This window comes from Eriocheir sinensis, chromosome 35, assembly GCF_024679095.1.
Source record: "Eriocheir sinensis breed Jianghai 21 chromosome 35, ASM2467909v1, whole genome shotgun sequence".
Classification (NCBI taxonomy): Eukaryota; Metazoa; Arthropoda; class Malacostraca; order Decapoda; family Varunidae; genus Eriocheir; species Eriocheir sinensis.
Genome location: NC_066543.1, coordinates 2,918,676 through 2,928,708, shown reverse-complemented (window position 1 = coordinate 2,928,708; position 10,033 = coordinate 2,918,676). Strand labels below are relative to the sequence as shown.

The 10,033-nt window shown below is 43.8% G+C and overlaps 1 non-coding gene across 1 annotated transcript; it reads left to right on the top strand.

The window, feature by feature from the left end:
• Positions 1-220: 220 nt before the first annotated feature.
• On the top strand, positions 221-302 carry Trnas-uga (transfer RNA serine (anticodon UGA)). The gene has a single exon. It is a non-coding gene; the product is annotated as a tRNA-Ser (tRNA).
• The last annotated feature ends 9,731 nt before the right edge of the window (positions 303-10,033 follow it).

The following is a 10,033-nucleotide window of genomic DNA, read 5'->3' as shown; positions in this document are numbered from 1 at the left end:
TCCTCACAAGGCGATTTATGTATGTTTGCAGTCCCTAGTGAAGAACAGCATGCTCCATTATGCTTTAGGTGAGAACTGATTTACACCTTTGGAGTATTTAAGCCTGTAATGCTGGTTCGTATATACATGGAAGGTGGAAAAGAGGAGCGATATTATCATCATCCACCTTGATTGAACTATAACGCGTAACTTTACTCAGTGCATCTCCTATTCCTTCTAAGCTGCGGTGTCCGAGTGGTTAAGGAGATGGACTTGAAATCCATTGGGCTCTGCCCGCACAGGTTCGAATCCTGTCCGCAGCGCACAAATAGCGATCTTTTTTTTTTTTAATTACTGGCGAGGCACAGCATGGCGAGGAACATGTATGCGGAGCAGCGGCGTCCTGGGAGGTGTTGGCGCGGTGTGTGGGGCTGAGGCGAGGCTCTGCCCAGGAAATGAAAGACTCAGGAATTTGTCGACGCTGTTACAACAGTGCGCGACTCCCTCAGGTAACTCAACACACCTGTCTCTCCCTCGCTTCCCCCCCCCCTCCCCCGTCCCTCCCCTTCCCTCACCACTCGTCCCTTTTAACCTCTGGCACACGCACCGCCGTCTCCCCCACACCTCATTTCCCACCCACCGCCCTCCTCTCCCTCCTTTACCAACTCTATCCCTTCTCGCCTCTCTTCCCCCCTTCCTCCCTTCTTTCCTTTCACACAACTCTCTTTTCTCCCTTCGCACATCCCTCCCTTTGCTTCTTCTTTCTCTCCTCCCTCCTTTCCGTCCTTCCTTCCCACTTCCCTCCCTTCCCTCCTGCCTACCCACATCCCTCCCTTTCCTCTTTTTTTTTCCATCTCTCTTCCTTCTCACCTCCCTCCCTTCCCTCAACCTTTCCCCATCTCTCCGTTTCCTCCTTTCTTCCCACATCCCACCCTCCCTTCCTTCTTTTACTCTTTCGTATATACCGCAATTTGTCGCTTCCTTCTCCTCCCTTCCCACTCCCCTCCCCCCCCATCGTCATCCCATCATCTACAACCGCCTGCCGCCGCCGCCGCCATTTCCGCGCTGTAAAACATCCCGCAAAGGGCAGATTTCTGGCTCCGATATTTTGTGAATCATCAATAGGCGCGCCGAGGCAGTCGTGAAAATTGGGCCGCATTTTCACCGTCTGTACTTGAACGCAGCGAGTTGATTTACCTTACAGGCGGCGGCTGCTGGAGGTGGTGGTAGTGGTGGTGATGGCGGTGGTGGTGGTAGTGGTAGTGATGGTTGGTGGTGGTGGAGGTAGTGGTGGTGGTTATAGTAGCGGCATTTGAGGTTAATTCTGTAATGATGAACGCAAATGATGGATAAAAAGATGGAAAATGCCCGGAAAAAGTGTCTGTGTGTGTGTGTGTGTGTGAGAGAGAGAGAGAGAGAGAGAGAGAGAGAGAGAGAGAGAGAGAGAGAGAGAGAGAGAGAGAGAGAGAGAGAGAGAGAGATTATTGTCCTTGCTTCAAAACATGTATGCTTGGCCTCCCTCCCCCCCAAAATAATAATGGAGATCCCGCTTTCTCTTTCCTTTAATCCCGCGCATTCAAAAATTCAATTCGAAAGAAAAAGGCGATGAGCGAAGCGTCATTTTTCGCTTCATTTATTTATTCATGTCTTTAATGCGGCATCAAAGCTGTGTGTGTGTGTGTGTGTGTGTGTGTGTGTGTGTGTGTGTGTGTGCATGCTTGCTTAAAATTATGCCACTAAGTGAAATTTCTCTCTCTCTCTCTCTCTCTCTCTCTCTCTCTCTCTCTCTCTCTCTCTCTCTCTCGGCGTTTTTATTCTCAAACTTGCCGCGGAGGGAGAACAGATGTTGACGTTGTGTCGCGAACTGCGGAAGGAAAGAGGACGGAGGAGGTAAGAATTGCAGTGGAGGGGAGGAAAGGAGGGAGGAAAGAAAAAGAGAGGAGGAGGAAAGGAAGGGAGAGGAGTGAAAGGGAGGATAAGAGGAGGAAAGGAAAGGAAAGGAGTGTAGGGAAGGAAGAAAAGGAGATGGGTGGAGGGAGGAAAGGCAAGAGAAAAGGAAGGAAGGGAAAGGAGAATGGGGGAAAGGAAGAAAGGAAAGGAGATGAGGGAGGGGAAGAATAGCAGGAAGAATGGAGTGGAGGAAAGAAGAAAAGTGGGAGGGAGGAAAGGAATGGGGAGAGGAAAGGAGCGAAGTGAAGGACAGTGAGGTAAAAGGAAAGAAAAGGAGTGCAGGGGAGGAAAGGAGTAGAGGGAAGGAAGAAAAGGTGGAAAGGAAAGGAAAGGAGAGGAGTGGAGGGGAGGAAAGGAAGGAGAATAGGGAGAGAAGATGAGGAGAGAAAAGGCTGGAGGAAAGGAAAAGAGAGAAGTGGATGGGAAGAAAGGAAAGGAAAGGAGAGGAAATAAAGAAAGAAAATGAAGCACCAAAAGAAACGGAAAAAAGTCGAATAGAGGAAAGGAAAGGAAAGTTGAAGAGAGGAAAGAATTAAGGAAAGGAAAGAATAGGAATGGTGGGGAGGAAAGAAGGGAAGAAAGGAATCGGGGGGAAAAGGGAAAGAAAGGGAAAAGGTTTGGGAAATTATTGGTTTTCGGTCTCTGTTAATAAAGTAATGAACGGATGGGAGGGCTTACGAGGGGGGGGGGGGAAAGGGTCGAAATGAGGGTAAGGAGAGAGAGAGAGAGAGAGAGAGAGAGAGAGAGAGAGAGAGAGAGAGAGAGAGAGAGAGAGAGAGAGAGAGAGAGAGAGAGAGAGAGAGAGAGGATGGTGGAATAGAATGGCAAATTTGGTAATAAAGGGGAGGAGGAATAGGAGTAGGAGGAGGAAGAGGAGGGGAAAGTAAATGGAACATAGAGAAAAGGAATGAAGGGGTAGGAGTTAAATAGCAGCATAAATAAAGAATAATATTGGTGATAGTGATTCTGTATTTGCCAAGCTAATGGAACGTATGGCGCGTGCTAAGAATGAAAGAGTGGAAGGAGAGGGAGAACGATAAACGGAGAAATAGAAATATAGAATAGAAAGGAGATAAAAAGAGGTAAAGATACGTCACCAATGAAGATATTTTCGATTGGGTATCAATAGGAAGATGATGAAGCGAAAAGGATAATCAGAATCATTAACCCCTCCGCTGCGATTGGCACGGATTTGGCCTTCACTGGTAGCCTGGTAACATAAACTCCCAGGTCTTTCTCTGCTTCTGTGGTGGATAGTGGAGTGTTCCCATGTGGTAATGTTATGCTGGATTCCCCTCCCAAGGTACATGACTTTATACTTTTCTTCACTGATTTGTAGCAGCCACTTTTTCTATCCATTCCTGTAGTTCGGTGATGTCTTCTTGTAGGAAATCCGCAGTCAAGGGGTTAACGAAAAATATTATTGAAAGAGGGACAGAGGTGAAGAAGGAAGAAAAATATGAAGAAAATGAGGAAGTAAATGAAGGAAATTAAAAACAAATGGTGTATAAGAAAGAAGAAAAAAGGAGAAATCAGCAAATAAGAGGAAAGAATTAGGGTAGAAAACGTAGGAGACAAAAAAAAAGATTATGGAGAGGAAGGAAAAGCAAGAGGGTGACAGACATATGGAAAGAAAATGAAAAGGAAGGGAGAGGGAGGGAAAATTAGGAAGAAAAAAATAGCAACTTAAAACAAAGAGATGGATAAAAAGGTAATATAGAGGAAAGAATTCGAGAAGAAAACATAGAAGACAAAAAAAAAAGATTATGGAGAGGGAGGAAAAGCAAGAGTGAGAGACACATGGAAAGAAAAAGAAAAGGAAGGGAAAGGGAGGGAGAATTAAAAAGAAAAATATATTAACTTAAAACAAAAAGATGGATAAAAAGCTAGCAAACTGGAGACATATTTAAAAGAAAAAGAAAAGGAAGAGAGAGAGAGGGAGAATTAAAAAAAAAAAACCAGCAACTTAAAACAAAAAGACGGATAAAAAGGAAGCAAACTAGGAACACATGGAAAGAAAAAGAAAAGGAAGAGAAGGGAGAGGGAGGGAGACTTAAGAAGAAAACAACACCAACTTAAAACAAAAAGACGAATAAAAAGGAAGCAAACTATTAATCCCGCACGTTCGTAACCCGACCCGCTGAAGACCTGAAACTCGCTCTCATGTAAACTGACACTGAGCCACCTTGAACCGTGACCTCCTTTCCGCTCCCATCCCGGCCTGTCTCCCTGTACTCTCTCACTCCAGCCCCCGCCACATGCCCAAGACTCACCTCATACCACACCCCGCCACACCCGCAATAGCTCATCCCGCACCCTGCCACATGCCCAAGACTCACCTCATACCACACCCCGCCACACCCGCAATAGCTCATCCCGCACCCTGCCACATGCCCAAGACTCAGTTCATACCACACCCCGCCACACCCGCAATAGCTCATCCCGCACCCTGCCACATGCCCAAGACCACCCGCAATAGCTCATCCCGCACCCTGCCACATGCCCAAGACTCACCTCATACCACACCCCGCCACACCCGCAATAGCTCATCCCGCACCCTGCCACATGCCCAAGACTCAGTTCATACCACACCCTGTCAGATCCCCAAAGCACTCATCTCGCACCCCGCCACATCCCCAAGACTCAGCTCACCACACCACATCCTTATCTAGACACTCAGCTAATCTCGCCACATCCTCGTTTTTTCTCCTAGCATACCTCAGCGTTTTCTCCTCTCTTATATAGCCCTCCAGTGCATGCTTATTCCTCTTAACACATTCAGTTATCTTCTTTATTAGGTCCTTATTCTTTACTGTTTATCCTCAACTCTCTTTAACACTCACCTATTCCTCTAAGCACACCTTTTAACACATCCCCATTCCTGTTTCCATGTGTTTATTTCTCAGTGTAGCAGACATTTTTACATCTTTTATCACTTAACAGCACATTTCCACCCCTTTTAGCATTGTCTCCTTCCTACGACAGCAAATATCTCTTTTCTATCACATTTTTATTCCAACCTTTCCACCCCGCTTTGCATTTTCTGAATATTTTTTAAGAACATTCTTTTCCCTTGCTTCATATTTTCATTCCAACATTTCCACCTCTCCGCGCCTATTCTCATTTTTCCAAGAACATCTATTATTTTTTCTCCTCCTATATTTTTATTCACTTAGCATATTCCCGTCCTTTAAATGTAGAACACTCCTCTCCCCCTTAGCACTTTATTATTCACTTACATACAACGCATTCCTTTTAATTTTGACAGATTGTTATTAATTTAAAGCACATTTATTAAGCACATTCACAATCTAATACGTAATAAACACAATTTAACCACATTCAAGCACATTAGTTAATTCTTTCTTATCTAATTTGATCTAGCACGTTGTTATTAATTTTGACATACATTCATATTCGTTTTGACACATCGCATATTCTTATCATTTCTTATACATTCCAATTCCTCCAAGATATCCTCTTATATCCTGCCAAATCTCAGCATGTCGTCACTTCCCACTCCATTCCACCACATATGTTGCTCACTCCTCTTTGCACGCCGCTACACAGCTTTTGCCCTCCCTCAGCGCTCACGTTACCTCTATTAATTCTCTTTGTTTTTATCAGTACTATTCGAACCATAAAAATTGAGGATCGTGTATTTTTTTCGGACCCCAGTTGTAGTTAGTTTTATATATTTTTTTTTTCGTTTTTTTTTTTTGGGGGGGGGAGTATTTGTTTGCTCGTTTTGTTTCCCTGTTCCAGATGACAGAAATATCTCCATGTGTTGGCGTTACGTTTCTGCTTATTCTCAGTACAGTTCTGGATCTATAAAAAGCAGGGGGAGTTCTATTTTTATTCTCTTATTGTGCGTTAGGTAAGGGGTTAATATATTTTTTTGGTTTTCGTGTGCCTCCCTCTTGTTTTTTTTTTGTCTGTGTGTGTGTGCGCTATGTATTATTTCCTTAGTTGTTGTGTACCATCCCCTTTATGTTATTGTTTTCTCGTTGTACGTTAGGTGCTGGGTTACTATTTTCCTCGTTGTCGTACACCATTCTCTATTTGTGTTACGTAAGTTTAGTCGTTCCCCTTAAATGAAGTAGACGCGTTCATATGTTTTTTTCTATTTTTTTCGTTTATTTTTTTTTTCGTTCGCCGCTCCTCTCACCAAAAATACAAGCTCACGTTCGCTTCCTTTATCTCATCCGCTTTGTTTTTCCTTGACACGTAAGTTTGGTCGTTCCCCTCAAATGAAGCAGACGCGTTCATATGTTTTTCCTATTTTTTTTCCGTTCCATTCTTTTTAGTTCGCCGTTCCTCCCATCAGAAATACAAGCTCACGTTCGCTTCCTTTATCTCATCCGCTTTGTTTTCCCTTGACTCTGCCTTCCACTAAAACATAAGCGAGAGGAGAGGAATGAGGGAGTGGGGATGGAGTGGGAAAAAACTATATAGAAAGATAGATTGATAGAGAGAGAAAGAAATAGAGAGAAATATCTGCATACCTACAATGAAAAGAAGAAATCCTACGTTCAAACCTCATCATTCATTCATCTCCATCGCTTTATTTACCTTTTTTCGGGCCGCGTCCCTCAACTGAAATGCAAACACACGTTCCAGCCATTCACCGCGCCACTAATTCACTTAACAAGGCGTGGTAATTGGTGATAATCTGTTATGTCGAACGGATAATTAATGAATGCCCAGCCATCGGAGGGGAAAGAACGACTAATGATAACTGACAACGATTGCATGGGAAGGTAAATATGCGTGGTTAGGCTTAGTGGATGGACTCATTTTTTCTACTGTGTGTGTGTGTGTGTGTGTGTGTGTGTGTGTGTGTGTGTGTGTGTGTGTGTGTGTGTGTGTGTGTGTGTGTGTGTGTGTGTAGGCCGCAATAACCATTAGTGGCGGATCCCAAAATGACGATAACAAACGAGCACGATACGAAGAGGCTGTAGTTACCCCTCTATGCTCTCTCTCTCTCTCTCTCTCTCTCTCTCTCTCTCTCTCTCTCTCAGCCTTGTTTCTTTTTTTTCCGTTTATTAAAATGAAGTAAACAAAGAACATGAATAAAAAAAAATACAGTACAGAAGCTGACCTTGACACACACACACACACACACACACACACACACACACACACACACACACACACCGAGAACGACAATCCGACGTTTAAAAGAGAGGACTGAAGAGAGGGAAAAGGGAAGGAAAGAAAGAGGGAGGAGGAGGAAGAGCAGGAAAAGAAAACACGAAGGAGAGGAAGGCATGAAGGGGCAGAAGGAGGGAGAGAAGAGAAGGAAGAAAGGACTGAGGGAGAATGGCATGGAGGGTTAGAATTTGGGAAAGAGGGAAAAAACATAGAAAGAAAAGGAAGAGTTAAAAAAAGACTGAAGCGGTGGAAAAAGGAGTAATAACCAAAATAAAGAGTAGATATGTAGATAAACAAGAGAGAGAGAGAGAGAGAGAGAGAGAGAGAGAGAGAGAGAGAGAGAGAGAGAGAGAGAGAGAGAGAGAGAGAGAGAGAGAGAAAAAAAGGGGGGTGGGTTGACAGGTTGAGAGAACGGAACGGAAGCGAGTGAGATGTAGTGACAAGCGACCCGTCAACTCAGGCGAGGGGAAAGAACTTTTTTTCTTTTCTTTTCAGTGTGTGTGTGTGTGTGTGTGTGTGTGTGTGTGTTTGTCAATGTCGGGTGCTCAAATTCTTCTTTTATGTTTATTGTTTACTTCGGTTTAAATGAGAGAAAAAGAGAGAGAGAGAGAGAGAGAGAGAGAGAGAGAGAGAGAGAGAGAGAGAGAGAGAGAGAGAGAGAGAGAGAGAGAGAGAGAGAGAGAGAGAGAGAGAGAGAGAGAGAGAGAGAGAGAGAGAGAGAGAGAGAGAGAGACCAAACCGAATTCGAAACCGAAAGTGCTGCCTAATTTACTGACTGACATGAAAATAGAACAACGGCAAAATGGGTAGAAACACACACACACACACACACACACACACACACACACACACACACACACACACACACTCAAACCCCCCCAACACCCACATACAACCCCTTCCCCCACAAAAAGCCAAATTACAGCAGCAACAAACACAGAAAAGACAAAAAAAAAGACAAAAAAAGAAAAAACTGGTAAAAGGCACAAGCAATGAAGACATGGAAGGACTTAAGAGAGGAAATATAATAGAATGTCCACCGAACTGACTGCAAGAACGACCCGTGATAGGATACGACCTTCGCTCTTAGACGTTCATCTTATACATCCATTTCTCTTGTCCGCCTGATCCGCGGCTGAGTAACGTCGGGAGGAGGAGGAGGAGGAGGAGGAGGAGAAGAAGAAGAAGAAGAAGAAGAAGAAGAAGAAGAAGAAGAAGAAGAAGAAGAAGAAGAAGAAGAAGAAGAAGAAGAAGAAGAAGAAAAAGAAGAAGAAGAAGAAAATTAAAGGGGTATGGAAAAAAAGAAGGATGAAAGAAATAGGCAACACATGAATGAAATGGAAAAGAGAGGAAGGGAAAAAGGAAAGCGAACTGCAAATTGAGATTACAAATAGAGGAAAGAGGAGAAGGAGGAGGAGGAGCAGAAGAGGAGGAGGAGAAAGAGGAGGCGGCAGGGGGTCAGGTTAAAGGGAGGAAGAGGCAGTGACCGACTTAATTTTCTCATGTAAAGAGAGTTTCCCAGATCGTTTTGTGTCCCCTCCGACCGGCCCGATTGTCGATCCTTCCTTTCCTCTTTACCTTTATTGTCTTCCTCCTCCTCCTCCTCCTCCTCATCCTCATTATCATTATCATCATTCTCATCATCCTCGTATATCCTCCCGCCTTTAATTCATTTTTATAATCTTTTTTACTTTAATTTACACCATTTTTCTATTTTTTTTCTGGCCCGCCGGACGAAAATATAAATAAATAACCCTTTCGTATTAGGACAGCGTAATGATTGAATGGATCGGGCACTCCCTAGCTTCCGATTGCGCGGGTCGTGGTTCGGTTCCTGGCCACGGCAAGGCTTTTTCTCTCTCCCAAGATTTGATGAATTTATGATGTCTCGGAAACAGCAGAAGCTTATAAGAAATTCATTTAGGCCCGGCGGGGAAGGGCTGGGAATCACGCGGCTGTGGCTGGGAATCGAACGGCGACCAAGGAGATTACGCTCTAGCCACTCGGCCAATAGGTAAGATTTTTTGTGGTTTTATTTATGGAGAGAGTTAATACCTAGACAAGAGGAGAAGAATAAGAAGAAAAGAAGAAAAAAAATGAAGAGTTAAAGTTAAAGAGAAAAGGAGTAAGAAAAATAACACAAAGAAGAAAGAGAAAAGGAAAAATAAAATGAAAAACAAAAAGTAAAAAAAAAGGTAAGCAAGAAAGGATAAGGCGGAGGAGGAACATGACGAGGAAGAAGAAGAACAGAAGGAGGAGCAGGAACAGGAGCGAGAGGAGGAAGGAGGTGTGATAACTCATCCACGGGGGACTTAAAAAAATATTGCCTTCATAACACCTGAAGGATTGCTTAATTTAAAAGATTAAAGAGGAACACGAGGAGCCTCATACAGCGATACATTAGGCCGGTGTTTTCTCTCCCGTTCCTTTCCTTCCTCCTCCTCATCCTCGGCGTTGTTTACTCTCTCTTACTCTGCTCCTTCCTCTTACTTTTCTCCCTCTCGTTTACTTAATATGTAGTGAAGTAAGGTGAACGCATCATCCTATTTCATCTTATGTTTCTCCTTTTCATTTACTTAATAGTGAAGTAAGGTGAACGCAAGGAAAAGAAACGGGAAGTGTAATATGACTAATGCTTTGAAAAGAAAAAAGAATTAATGAAAAAAATGGACGATAGTGAATATAAACAAAAGTCGAGAAGTAGAAAACAAGGAAAGATGAATAGATAGAGAGCGAGAGAGTTTGTGATAAAGATAGATAAACAAACTAATAGACACGCAGAGAGAGAGAGAGAGAGAGGGGAGGAGAGATATTGGAGAGAGAAAGAACAAAGCAGGAACAGAGGAAAGAGCAGCGGAGGGGAACAGCGCGAGGCAAAGACGTGAAAGGATGTGGAAGACCGAAAATGCAAGAAGAAAACAGTGAACGCAGCGGATCAGCCTGGCGGGCG